Below are 15,000 nucleotides of genomic sequence, written 5' to 3'. Positions count from 1 at the left end.
AATAAAGGGTTAACTTTAGGCATGTGACTAAGCACAATTTGGGAACTCTGTGGCGTTATTCCTTTTATAATGTATACTTTATTCATTCAATTAACGCTTCTCTATGTTTTCCACGTCATACGTCTTTGTTTTTATTTGTTTTGGCCATCAATTCATTCATACATCTATTCATTTATATGTAAATTTAACGTCTTGCATCTCTTCTTTGGATGAGTATTCGACTCCTCATATTTTTGTTTATATATTTCAGGAGACTTCGATCGCGAGCAGCAGCAGCAGCAGCAGCTTCGGGGCAGCTGTGGTCCGGTGAGTCGTCTGTCGCTCCTTGTACGGGCAGCTGGGCAGGGCCGGGGCGGGGCTGCTGATGGGGCAGCTGGGGCGGGGCGAGTGATTGTGTGAGGCTTGGCCAGGTCTTGGAGTGGGACTTGCTCGGAGTGTCAAGTCCTCCCTGGGAGTCAAGTCAACGGCCATAAGAAGTCCACTCCTATACAAGACTCCCTAAACATATTCAGTGACGGCATGACCGTGCCATGTCACTCCTGCAAACTTCTTTATGTCATGTTTATGTTTTCTTGAATTCGTCAGTTATACATTTCGTCCATTTTTTTTTTCCTGTCCCACCCATTTCCATTTCAATTCCTTTCACCTCTTGTAGAGTTTTTATTCGACTGCAGAACTTCTGAGCATTTTTTAACACCGCGACCCTCTTAGTAACCTGCCCTTACTTTCATATCGCCCTTAGTAGGAGTTGTGAGTTAACTCTTGCCTCACCGCCACATTCTAAACACACACACACACGCACACACACACACACACATACACACACACACACATACATATATACACACACACACACAATATATATATATATATATATATATATATATATATATATATATATATATGCGAGTGTGTAAACAGGAAAACATAAGTGATAGAGTAAACTAAGAGCGAGTGCTTTCGTCTTATTAGGACATCTTCATCACCTCAGAAGATGCCCTAATAAGACGAAAGCACTCGCTCTTATTTTACTCTTTCACTTAAGTTTTCCTGTTTACACACTCGCATATATATATATATATATATATATATGTGTGTGTGTGTGTGTGTGTGTGTGTGTGTGTGTGTGTGTGTGTGTGTGTGTGTGTGTGTGTATGTATGTGTATGTGTGTGTGTGTATGTATGTGTTAAATAACGAAGAATAATTATCAAACAAACATTCACTCACCAAAAAAAAAGTGTACTACCGCCGCGCACTGTCAAACGATTTGTCTAAGTACATAAACATCAGCGTTGTTCCCACCGTTGGTCACTCCTCTCTTCTCCGTGACAACAGGTTACTACCCACCTCCTAATCACATCTGTCTTGGCCAGAGATTGGGCTGACTGGTCAGTAGAGTAATGATGATGGGGATGTTCTGCACACAGAGCAGTGAATAGGTAAGAACTCGGACTAAGATGATCAGGCAGGTTCTGACTGATGATGGGTTTGTTCTTTGGCGTGGGCGATCGAATAGACCTACGTTATTACTGGACCAAGTTGGAGAATGATTAGGCATGATTGGGTTCACATGCCGTGTTCAGCAGGGGCCTCTGATGGGTAAGGAGTTCCCCTAATCACTAAGCGAGTGGGAGGAATACTTGTTAGTGTTATTATCTTGTGCCGAAGGAAATCTTTCGACAGCTGACCCCGTATAACACGAGGATGTGCCTCCAATATGTTTGTTCTGTCCACACGTTTTATTCAGCTGAAGAGGGAGAGGGGGAGGGGGCCTGGACTAAAGGGGCTCTCTATCGATTGAAGCCCTTTTACCAACCCAAAGTTAACTCGCATTTGAAAAAAATACACACACACACACACACACACACACACACACACACACACACACACACACACAATAAATAGTAACAATAAAATAAAAAATACTGAAACAAATAAAAATAATGAATAAATAATTAAGTGAAATTACAATATAAACAATTGGAATAAACAGATGAATGAAATATTATATATATATATATATATATATATATATATATATATATATATATATATATATATACAATAAATAGTAACGATAAAATAAAAAATACGGAAACAAATAAAAATAATAAATAATCAAGTGAAATTACAATATAAACAACTGGAATAAACAGATGAATGAAATATTATATATATATATATATATACAATAAATAGTAACAATAGAATAAAAAAAATACGGAAACAAATAAAAATAATGAATAAATGATTAAGTGAAATGACAATATAAACAATTGGAATAAACAGATGAATGAAATATTATATATATATATATATATATATATATATATATACATATATATATATATATATATATATATATATACATACATATATGTATATATACATATACACACCAAGGGCTTCCCCTCTTTACGAGGGCGTAGCCAAGTCAAAAGGCATATAACTACCCTTTCCCCCCTCTCATCTTAGCTCCTCGTGGATGACAGGTCATCCCTGTATCCCGCCCACTGTCCTGGATCAGAAGCAATGTAGCAGGACGCAGCACATCCACAGCAATGCCGCTTCACTTAATGGGCAACCCCCCCCCCCCAACCTCTCCGTCCCCTCATGGAGAAAAAGAGAAGATGGGGAGAAATCCCCCTTCAGTAAATAGATAACATAAATATTTAAATAGATGAATAATGAATCAAACGAAATAAATGAATTAATAGATAAATATATTTATTAGTTGAATAGAATGAATCAATATAGATAAATAGACAAACAAATAAATAAAACCTTAAGGGAGCGTGCCCGTGTTGAAGGGGTCAAGGTAAGGTGAATGACCAGACCGAATTTGGACAAGCAAGTGCCTCCTTCCTACTAAGCGATACGTGTTGCTGCTCCTGCTGCCACTCCTCCTCCTGCTGCCGCTGCCGCTGCCTCTGCTGCTGCCACTCCTCCTCCTGCTGCGAGTAGTCAGTCTCTCGTGTTCTCCGGATGAGGCGCGTCCAAGCGAGTCGACCAATCACGCCATCTTGGAACCATACAGAGAAAGAAAGAGAGCAGAGAAGTCTTGAAGAAATGCGACCGGAAATGGGGTAAAGGTTGATCTGAAAACATCGAACTTTCCAGAGACAGAGAGAGAGAGAAAGGGAGAGGAGAGAGAGGAGAGAAAGAGGAGAACATTAGAATGAAGGAGACTGCAAGAGACCATAAGGCCTACACTAGGCAGATCCGTATCCATCACCACCTGTCATCCCCATCCATAAAGTTGTCTAATCGTTTCTTAAAACAACTAATAATTTCAACGCTTACTACATGGTTACTAAATCTATTCCATTCGTCGACCACCCTATTAATAAACCAATCCTTGCCTATTTCCTTCTTAAGTCTAAATTTGTCCAATTTAAAACCATTACTGCGAGTCCTGCCCTGTTATTTTAATATGATGACCTTCTTTGCATCACCGTTGTTAAAGCCTTTGATCCAGAGACAGAGAGAGAGAGAAAGGGAGAGGAGAGAGAGGAGAGAAAGAGGAGAACATTAGAATGAAGGAGACTGCAAGAGACCATAAGGCCTACACTAGGCAGATCCGTATCCATCACCACCTGTCATCCCCATCCATAAAGTTGTCTAATCGTTTCTTAAAACAACTAATAATTTCAACGCTTACTACATGGTTACTAAATCTATTCCATTCGTCGACCACCCTATTAATAAACCAATCCTTGCCTATTTCCTTCTTAAGTCTAAATTTGTCCAATTTAAAACCATTACTGCGAGTCCTGCCCTGTTATTTTAATATGATGACCTTCTTTGCATCACCGTTGTTAAAGCCTTTGATCCACTTGAACACCTCTATTAGATCACCCTGCACTCTGCGTCTTTCCAGAGAGTGTAAGTTAAGATGCCTAAGCCTCTCTTCGTAAGGCAAATTTCTGAGTCCATTTATCATTCTGATCATTCTTCTCCGTACTGATTCTAGTGAATTGATGTCCATTCTGTAGGACGGAGACCAAAACTGTACCGCATAGTCAAGGATGGGTCTATCTCTAGAGTTTGATAATTACCTCTGCACTTCTATTCGTTACCGTCCTAGCAATAAAACCTAATGCTCTGTTAGCTTTATCCCTAGCGCTAATGCACTGTTTCCTGGTCAGGTCCGGACTCACTAGAACTCCCAAGTCTCTTTCGCACTCAGTTTTCTCTAAAAGCGTGTTATCTAAGCTGTATCTATTTTCAGGGTTATGTAGCCCTACGTTCAACACGCTACACTTAGAGATATTGAAGTTCATTTGCCATTTCACAGACCATGTGAACAATTTGTATGATCATCCTGCAGAATCTCTGCGTCGTCTCCTGACCTAATTAGGTGTCCTATTTTAATGTCGTCCTCAAACTTACTAACATCACTATTTATCCCATCTAAGTCGTTTATGTACATAATGAACAACAAGGTACCCAAAACCGAGCCCAGGGGTACCCCACTAGTAACATTGCCCCACCTAGATTTTACTCCATTTATGGTGACCCGCTGTTTTCAGAGAGAACGAGAAACTTCATCAAAACAAATTCAAATTAACACCACACAATTCCATTCAGCTGAGGATCCCCCTGCAGAACCCCGAGCAAGACCTTGAAGCGAAGACAGTCCTCCGACGTTAGCCAGAACAACGTTTGCGAAGTGCGACAGGTTCTTCTCGATCTCTTGGCTCGAAGTCGCAGGCTGCCCACGAGTTCGAGTAAAGCCAAGAAAAGCTCCCAGAGAGAGACTCTCCTCCCTTTCGTACCGGGTGGCACCTTTCCTTGAAGCCTGACTGTCGCCAGGCGATTTTACTCGTTTCTCTAGGCGCTGGTGGTCATCGGAAGTGTGTTGGTCTCGCATTCACTTAGTTGTGGGTTCGAATCCCGCACTCCTCTCCGATTCCCAGATATGACTGTTACCTCCCCCAACACGCCCTAAAGCGCATAATAAGGCTAAAGTGACTGCTTCGGCCGCAGCTACTCAGCGCCTCCTGGCGTAGAGACTTCCCACCACCTATGAAGCCCTGGGTAGCGATGGGTGTACAACTCATCCCACCAGGCCCCTTACCTACCCGGTGGTACTGGTACTCCTATCCTGCCTGCCGTCAGGCGTTTTTATTCATTTTCGTGGCCCCCACATATAGTGACGTACCCTGTGGCTTTGTCGCCAACCGATTTTATTCGGTTGAGAGAGGAGCCGGAGGGCTCGAGACAAAACGGGGCTCTTGGCGATCGAGACCACCCCAGTGGTGTCCTGAGCCAGACCCCCCTCCTCAGCTGAATAAAATCGTCTGGCGTCAGGCAGAACAAGGATCTCCGAAGGTGACCGTGTTGAAGGGGTTAAGGTGCTCAGAAAGATGTGAGCAACTTTAGTGGTTTTGTTCTGGTTAAAACAGGGGCGATTTTTTTTTTCGGGGGGTGGGGGGTGGCGGGAGTCACGATCCAATTTCGGACAAGTAATCTACTTCACACGCAACAGAAATACCGTTGACCTCAGTCCGTTCACTACCGAAGAAGGAAAGTCGACGGGCAAAAACCGACGGTATTTCTGTCCCCTATGAAGGCCAATCCTGACAAATACTGGTTACAAAGACGTCAATTTGATTCGACTTTGAGAAGTTTGCAAGAGCGGTGTGGCAAAAGTTGGCACAGTCGTTGTAAAGTATGTCAAAATTTAGACGAGGCTTCTGAGTAAATGGTATCATACGGGTCAGACCACCCACGTTCAAGGGATGGGTGTTTGTAGGAAAGGAACAATTGTCCATAGAAAGCAAAGACAATTGTGTGTAATAAATGAATAAATAACAACTGCGACGCAGACCCAGGTAGCTGACAGGTAAGCAAGCAACCAGGTATATAGCGGTTCGCCTTGACCTGACCCGGCCTAGTGCGTTTGCGCGTCTCAGCCACCTCCCCCTCCCACCGTGCACTCACCATGCCGCGCAGGGGGTGATTTAAGACAACACGCGCCTCTAGAGAGAGAGAGAGAGAGAGAGAGAGAGAGAGAGAGAGAGAGAGAGAGAGAGAGAGAGAGAGAGAGAGAGAGAATGAAAAAAGTTAACACAGGAAGTTCCGTCACACTGTCATATCACGTAACATGATGTGATAAGTGATGCGAAGACGTTTTTCGTTATAATGATAAACTTGAATCACTGACGTCATGAAAAAGGCCATTACATTATGTCAAATGGTACCATGTGACGATACGTCATATGAGATGTTACGTGACGCAGTGTGATGATAAAGAGTACTATTTGACTGTGAGAAGACTGGTTTTTGTGATCGAAGACAGCGGTGCATGGAACATGCACACACACACACAGACGAGAGAGAGAGAGAGAGAGAGAGAGAGAGAGAGAGAACACAACAGAAACGGGACCGGACCGTTATAATCAAATGATTAGCCAATCAAAATCCACTGCTGAGCAAAGACCTCTATCAACTTTCTACATGACCAACAAGACTGGCAACCCTTGCCACGCCACTCCTGCACACTTTCCTGTGCCTTCCCTTCACTGTTTTCTATGCGCGAGTGTTGTGGCTTGTTTGGCTTGGAGTCTGTCTCGTAATATATATAAAAAAATAATAATAAATAAATAAAATAAAAAGGAAATTGTGTGTGTGTGTGTGTGTGTGTGTGTGTGTGTGTGTGTACAGTTAGCGACAAAAGTATGGTTTCCTTCAGCGTTCGTTATAAAATTACAACAATATCACCTCGTTTCCTTCCCTTCCCGTTGGTTCTTTTCCTTTTTGTTCTGGCTACCGTTAGGTGATTCTATTCATCCCTGTGGCACTCCCGGTAGCGCAGGAATTATGCTCATCTCGATTAGAACGTTTATAAAAATTTTGTTCAAATTCGTTCTTCATAGAACAGTTATCCACTAAGACGCATTTCTCCACTGATATCAAAACAAGAAAATCTCTTCAAGAAAATTTCAAGAAAACAAGAAGAATCCATAAGGAGCTGTCTACGTCTATTATACCTTTCGATTTACTTTAGTAAATTATTCTACCAGTCACCAAGCGATTTTATTCAGCGTGTGTGTGATTCACCATGGTCTTGCATTATGTGTTGGACTCGTGATCGACAGCTATTACCCTCCCGGAAGAGAGCTCAGAGCTCATATATGACCGATCTATGGGTAATGCTGTGACCTTACACGCACATACACACACCCAACTCCCCGCCCACGAGAGTTGGAGTAACAACTCGCAGCGCAGTGATACTGAAATTATTTCAGCCCTGGGCGGGATTCAAACCCGGTCCGCCGTAGTGGCAGCCGGGAACTCTATCATTGCGCCACGAGTCGTGTGTGTGTGTGTGTGTGTGTGTGTGTGTGTGTGTGTGTGTGTGTGTGTGTGTGTGTGTGTGTGTGTGTAAGGGGGGAGAGCTTCCTCTCCTTAGCCCAGTCACATTATTACGATTCTCGCCAAATGTTGTGAAATTTGAAAAACTGCAAGACGCCTTCGTTTAAAGTATTCTCAAGTTCACCGAGGACAATTGAACAATGTGTCTAACATTCGTATTCTAGGTTTAACTTCTCTTAGTTCGTCATTCAGTTTCTCAACGCATGACGCAAAGGTATGATATGACACTTGGAGATTCGAAAAACGAAAAAAAAAGTAAAAATGAAAAATAAATAAACAAGTAAATAAACAAATAGATAATAAAAATAATAATAAAAAAATCAAACGAAGTCGTTTTCACACAAACGAACTTACTCGAGTCGTGATAGTGTGACCGGGGCTTTGCACCCTAAACGGGACACTGTTGAGTCTTCCTGTTTATGCATGGGGACGACACACACACACACACACACACACACACACACACACACACACACACAAACACACACACACCTCGTGGCGCAGTTGGTAGAGTTTCCGGCTGCCACTACAGTGGTCCGGGTTCGAATCCCGCCCAGGGCTGAAATAATTTCAGTATCGCTTCGCTAAGGGTTGTTACTCCAACTCTCGTGGGCAGGGAGCTGAGGGTGTGTGTGCGTGTAGGGTCACAGCATTACCCATAGATCGGTCACATACGAGCTCTGAACTCTCTGTCGATCACGAGTCCAGCACATGATCCAAAGACCATGGTGAATCAAACATACACACACAGTCACCACCTAAAGTTCTGCAATGCCTCTCGACTTTAACGATGATCACCTATATGTCCCGAAGGCCTTTTCCACCTTATATGGGGGCTAGCCATGCCAAATCCCACACCCACATGAGGCACAAACAAAAACCCATTTGACTATCCCCCCCACTCACCCCCTCCCCACTCCTCGTGGGGTGCTAACCTAAGATGGTATGAATTGGTTAAGGTTTAATTTCGCGAATTTAAAAGCAATTCATGTACAGTATACGAATTTGCTCAAATTCGAACTAACATGAATGCTCTATATATACATTCAACCTAAATACACGTATGAATATACATGTGCATTCTCATCCTTCTCTCTGTCTCTCTCTCGCGCGCACACACACACACACACACACACCTCGTGGCGCAGTGGTTAGAGTTCTCGGCCGTCACTACGGCAGTCCGGGTTCGAATCCCGCCCAGGACTGAAATAATTTCAGCATCACTACGCTGCGAGTCGTTACTCCAACTCTCGTGGGCGGGGAGTTGGGTGTGTGTGTGCGTGTAAGGTCACTGCATTACCCATAGATAGGTCATATGTGAGCTCTGGGCTCTCTTCCAGGAGGGAAATAGCTATCGATCACGAGTCCAACACATGATCCAAAGATCATGGTGGTGAATCACATACAAACACTCGCACCCGTGCACCTGTACATACCTGAGTGTGGAAGACAGAAGCTCGATGGAAGAGAGGAAGGTGGCTCCCCCTCCTCCCCCCTCTTCCTTCCTCCATTCCACAGCCAACCCACGTATCTCCCACGCAGACTCCCGTCCCTTCCCTCCTCCCCCTTCCTCCTCCCTTCTTCACCCTTCCTTTTCCCCCCTCCTCCTCTCCTCTTCCCCTATCTCCCCCTCCCTTTCTCTTCTTCATTCTCCTATTCCCCCCTTCCCTTTTCCCATTCCCCCTTCCGTTTCCCTTCCTGGCACCCTTCCAGCGCCTCTCCCCCGCTCCCCCCCCCTCGGAGACCTCCCCTAACGCCTCCCCCCTCCTCTCCCCCTCCCGCCGCTCCCGTCAGGAACCGTTAGGCTGGAGAGATGCCGCGACTGGTGCGGCACGAGGGTGAAGCTGCGAGGGTGAGCATGAAGGGGGAGAACGTGAGATTGAGGATGTGGGTGAGAGCGTGAGGATGTGGGGTGAGAACGTGAGAATGTGAGTAAGGGTGAGGATGTGGGTAAGGGTGAGGATGTGGATGAGAAAGTGAGGATGTGGGTGAGGGTGAGGATGTGGGTAAGGATGAGTATGTGGGTAAGAACGTGAGGATGAGCATGTGGGTGAAGGTGAGGATGTGGGCAATGGTGAGGATGTGGGTGAGAACATGAGGGTGTGGGTTAGAACGTGAGAATGTGGGTGAGAACGTGAGGATGTGGGTGAGAACGTGAGGATGAGGATGTGGGTGAGGGTAAGGATATGGGTGAAGGAGAGGATATGGGTGAGGATGTGGGTGAGGGTGAGGATTTGGGTAAGGGTGAGGATGAGGCTATGGTAGAGGATGAATGTGTTGAAGGTAAGGATGTGATTAAGGATGAGAGCCTGGCCAGGGTTGAGTATGCGAATGAGGTTGAGTTTGAGGCTGAGGCTGTGGTTGAGGGTGATACGAAGCCTAAGGTTACGGATAAGGGAAAAGTTGAGATTGAAGTTGAGGCTCAAGCTGAACGTGACCTCAAGGCTGAAGCGAAGGTTGAGGTTTAAGCAGGGGTCAAAGATTGAGGCTAAGAATGCAAGGCATACTTTAGTCATTTTATTCTAGCTAAAAACAGACGATTTTTGTAACTGGGGCCCGCGGACCCCAGAATGAAGAGACCCTGTACAGGTCGAGACCCCTATCAGGCATTCTGGCGGTAACTGTCTGGGGTTGTGCACTGTGCCCCAGAAGCTTCGTCCCACGCGCCCCCATAAAGATGGAAGCGCTGGTAAACGAGAGTCCATAAGAGTCCATGGTCGGGATGAGAAACTGTTCACACACACACACACACACACACACACACACACACACACACACACACACACACACACACACAAAACTTACGAATTCGCTTCCACGACCTCCACAAATAACCCGGGAAATATTAAAACTGTATTTTTTTTTTCTCTTTAAATATTTGGCTGAAATATCAGCCACTATTTTCCAGAAATACCCTTACAAGCCTAAAGTAACAAGGATACTTTTATTATAAAAAAAAAATGAAATGTCACAAGCCACTCTTTCTCATAGCCTTAAAAAACAAAATATACAAAAAGCGACAAATATTCTTTTAAATGTCTGGATGAAATATCACCTACTATTATTTCCCCAAAAATAGACATTAAATATATAAATGAAATTAAAATAAAAAAATTAATATCCCCCCCCCCCAAGTATTTGGTTGATCCGCGGTCTTCGTGGTCTCCTGAAAGCGGAGACCTCAGAAGACCAAGTTGGAGGAGGACGTTGGGACGACAACAGATGTGGTTCTGAGGGTCACGGATGGATAAACGGCAGCGCCAACAAGAGCACACAAGAGTTGATGCAACTCCTCAAAATATAAGAACAGTCCTTTTTTTTTTTTTTTTTTTTTTAAGAATCATTCCCAGGAGGCTTCCACCTGATTGGCCGTCGTTTCCACTCGATTCCTCACATGACTGGTCGTGATTGGCCCATCACTTTTATCGAGTTATCAAAATGCCGTTGGTTCCTTTTTTCCTTTTAATAAGAAAACATTTATCGCAATTACTAAAGTGTGTTGGACCGCCATGATGGACAACAAAAACACCAGTCCAGTAAACTGGTCATGGTATTTTGAGACTAGGTTAAAAAAATTCCCCACAAGAGCGTACAAAAACAACGAAACTGTCTTTCAAAACAAAAACAACAACGACGACGACGACGACGACGACGATCAGAGGACTCGACGCATCGTCTCAACTTGGAGCGAGAGAAAACGGGAGACCGTCCCTGAAAGGGTCATGGAAAACGGAAGTGGGGAGCGTGTATACTGTGTGTGTGTATGTGTATGTGTCTGGGGGTGGGTTGTGTGTCAACAGTAGAATGGAGAGTGACTGAGTAAGAGAGAAAGAGAGAGAGAGAGGGGGGGACAGCTGATTGTGAATGTAAGTATTGGAAGGGGGTAAAAGGGGGGGAAATGATGCGACATGGTGTGTGTGTGTGTAGGGGGGAAGTTCATACAGGTTATGTGTTACATTTTGGGGGGACAACTAAGGTCCATGCTTGGGGGATAAGGAAGTTTGGATCACCTGGGGGGAAGAGGGGGAGAGGGGTGTTAGCGAGATGGGTAGGGGATACCACAACCATCCTTGTATACCGGATACCTAAGTATATCTCATCCTTTTCGGGTATCCATTACCGGTATCCGATGTCTGGTTACACCGGATACCTGTGCATGCATTTCGATTTGTAAACATTACGCTGAAATACACCTGGGCATGGAACTGCCTAGTGTAGGCCTTATGGTCTCTTGCAGTCTCATTCATTCTTAAGTTCTTATGTACATATGAAATACACTTTAATACACATTAACTAGTTCTTTCATTATAAACACATTTCATATGTAAGCATACAAAAACACATGAAAGTTTGTTAAAGTACAGCTTCACATAAAAATACAAATGCTAAAACACATTTGCATTATATTACACGTGCTTTGATATGCGTCTGACCATTAAATCACACTTGTGCTTTTAATACACCTGTTCATATGGTACACATGTTTTTTCTTATACACCTATTTGTGCAACAACAAACCAAAAGTACAATGGACCCCCCCCTCTCCCCCTCGTTCCTCCCTTTCCCCCTCCCCTCACCCAGGTGGGAGAAGATGGAGGGAAGGGATGAAGGAAGAGTGGGAGTGGAGGAGGAGTGGAGTGGTGGAGTGGGAGGTGCAAGAGGTCAGGAATGTGGAGTTCTTCCCGAAGCATGACATCAAAAAATCATACACACGCACGCACGCACACACAATCACTAGATACATAAATATGTGGAATAGCTTAGAAGGCGATATAACCCAAGCTAAAATAATAAATCTAAATGTGATAATTAGAAATCAAAGATATAGATTAAGTTGCAACCGTATGTGAATTTGGGTCTAGATGTTAGAAAATTAGAGAATAGAAGACGGGACCCAACGAGGTAAATACAATTACGAAATTACACACACACACACACACACACGACGCGATCCAAGACCATGTTGAATCACATGCAGAGAGAGAGAGAGAGAGAGAGAGAGAGAGAGAGAGAGAGGAATGCAGTCGATCTGCTGACCCAGGAAAGTCGTCAGCAGCAGCACTTGTGGCAACAACTCAGCAAATCAGTTCCGCATGTCGTTCGAAGCCTACGGCTTTGCTACCCTTGACCTAATCCCATTTTTTCTCTTGTTTTTAGAAATATCTATTTTCTAACACTTGAGGCCATTTCATTCAGCTTATTGAAAATCCCAAAGGAGAGAAAAAAAAATCACGTGACCAATAATTACGATTAAGTTGCCGCCAGGTGATTTTATTCGTCTTCAGAATCCCTCAAAAATTTACGCGCTACGAGAACAGAATGCCTGCTATAGAGGTTCAATGTGGCCGGATACGCTTTTGTGCCTTATTGCTGCATCCCATCCTACTCGACGTTCCTCAAGTGGATGCTCCCGTCTGGAGCCATTGTATCCTGTCGAGTGGAGTGATTGATTATTCAACTTTCATTCAACCTGAGTTACTCAACTCTTTCGAAGAAATGAAGATTGACTCCTTCATATATATATACATATATATATATATATATATATATATATATATATATATTACCGATGCCAGTAGATAAACAAAAGAAATAAACCAATTAATGTATATGGAAAATATATAAATTAATAAAATAGAATAGATAAACATATATAACAACAAATAAATAAAATAAAAACTTATGGGTATTAGATAAACAAGGTAAACAAATAGATCATGACGGCAACACATGAGCTGTGCCTACAAGCCCAGTCATCACAAGTGTGAAGAGCCTCTTCACCTTGTCCAGCCCAACCACGCCTCCGCTCAGCTCCTCCAGGCGTAAACCCGAAGGCGTCGAGCTCCATTTGCTCCCCATTCGGGCGTGACGGGCCCAACCGACGGGCATGGCCGGACACTGGTACTGGTCATAGCCTCTTTCGGGCATTTGGGGCATAAGCAGGTATAAATGGGCATTTGGGGCATAAATGGGCATTTGGGGCATAAGCGGGCATTTGGGGCATAGGCAGCTATAAGTGAGCATAAGAGAGTATACGCGGGCATTTGGGGCATAAGCGGGCATACGACGGTATTAGCGGGCATTTAGGGCATAAGCAGGTATAAGCGGGCATACGTGGGCATAATCAGGTTTAAGCGGGCATGAGCAGGCATTTGGGGCATAAGAGGACACTTTGGGCATAATCAGGTACAAACAGGCATAAGCAGGTATAAACGAGCATTCCGGCATAAGCCTTCATGGCGGGCATTCCAGACGTGGTACCCATGACGGGCATCGCAGTGGAACGGGCACTGACCCCGTGACGGGCATAGCGGGCATGTTTTGCATGACATGCATGATGACATCATGCAACCAACCTCCACACAGAAGAAAAAGAACAGGTGGAGATCCTACGCCAGGATGCGCTGAGTAGCTGCGGCCGTTACTGCTGGAAATCGGAAAGAAGTTCGGGATTCGAACACGCAACTAAGCAAATGCGAGACCAAAGCGCTTCCGATGACGCCACCAACGGGTTGGATAAATGACCGTGGCCGGTTTTTTAGAGGCCGCGGGTCCACAAGAGAAAACGGAGGGAACAAACTGAACATGACGTTCAAGACCACGTGTACTGACGTGGTGTGACGTGAATGTTCCCTTCGCCCTCCTGAGGCCGTGACCCGATGGTGAGTCTCTCTCTTGCCGTGACCTCTCTTGACCTTCGGTGACCTCTGCGTCGTCGTCGCCGTGCATCGCAGCGCTGCCGGCGGGAAGGTGGGAGCAGGAGGAAGAGGAGGAAGAGGAGGAAAAGGAGGAGGAAGACGACGGGGAAGACGGAAGAAGGAAGAGATGAAAAGGAGGAAGGAAAAACAGAAGATGAGGAGCAGGAGGAAGGAGAAAATGAGAAGGAAAAAGAAAAACTAGGAGAAAATGAGGAGCAATAGGAAGAGGAAAAAGAGGAAGAGGAGGAGGAAGAGGTGGAGGAGAAGGAGGAAGAGGTGGAGGAGGAGGGGAGTGAAGAGGAGGAGGAAGAAGAGGTGGAGGAGGGGAGTGAAGAGGAGGAGGAAGAAGAGGTGGAAGAGGAGGAGGAAGAGGTGGAGGAGGAGGGGAGTGAAGAGGGAATTTAGGAAGAAGAAAAGAAGAGGAAAATGACAAGAGAAAGAGGACTAGGACAAAGAGGACAAGGCTTTCCGATCGTCATGTAAGCCAGATTAGCACACAGGGCAAAGGTGACGACCTCCGCCGATGTTAGGCGCTTCATGGCGTAAGCTCTCCTTTTTTTATTGGTCTGAGTTCTACGTTAGGTCGTTTGAAAGATGAGGGATGGGGGGAGTGATGGGAGGGGGGAGATGTGTGTTGGGGGGAGGTGAAAGTGAGAGGTACGGGTGTGGGGGGGGTTATTTCTTTGGGGAGAAGGGGTGATGGTCGTCCCCTTAAGCCGTTATCATACAGGGTAATTTCTCCTCCAACCTCCAATTAACTGGCGATAGCCTATCGCCCACCTCCAGAAAAATTTCCATCGTAAAATCACTATGGAAAAACTATTTTGTTTTCTCGACATTTGACATTGAATGTCATTTGATATTTTACTCCAACAGTCGGAGGAAAAATTGCCCAGTGTGATAACGCATTTAGGCTCCGCG

At 44.7% G+C, this 15,000-nt stretch overlaps 1 protein-coding gene across 5 annotated transcripts in view; it reads left to right on the top strand.

Annotated features, from left to right (window-relative positions):
- LOC143029629 (uncharacterized) overlaps window positions 1-15,000 on the top strand; it is a 168,234-nt gene that overhangs the window by 124,586 nt on the left and 28,648 nt on the right. For all 5 annotated transcript variants that reach the window (XM_076192398.1, XM_076192400.1, XM_076192399.1 and 2 more), the window contains exon 2: window positions 251-306. The gene's annotated coding sequence lies outside the window, so the exon portion shown is untranslated. The remainder of the gene's footprint in view (window positions 1-250; window positions 307-15,000) is intronic.

This window comes from Oratosquilla oratoria, chromosome 11 (assembly GCF_046742065.1).
Source record: "Oratosquilla oratoria isolate Oo_2021 chromosome 11, ASM4674206v1, whole genome shotgun sequence".
NCBI lineage: Eukaryota > Metazoa > Arthropoda > Malacostraca > Stomatopoda > Squillidae > Oratosquilla > Oratosquilla oratoria.
The sequence above is the reverse complement of the archived record's forward strand: the minus strand, read 5'-3'. Positions and strand labels throughout refer to the sequence as shown.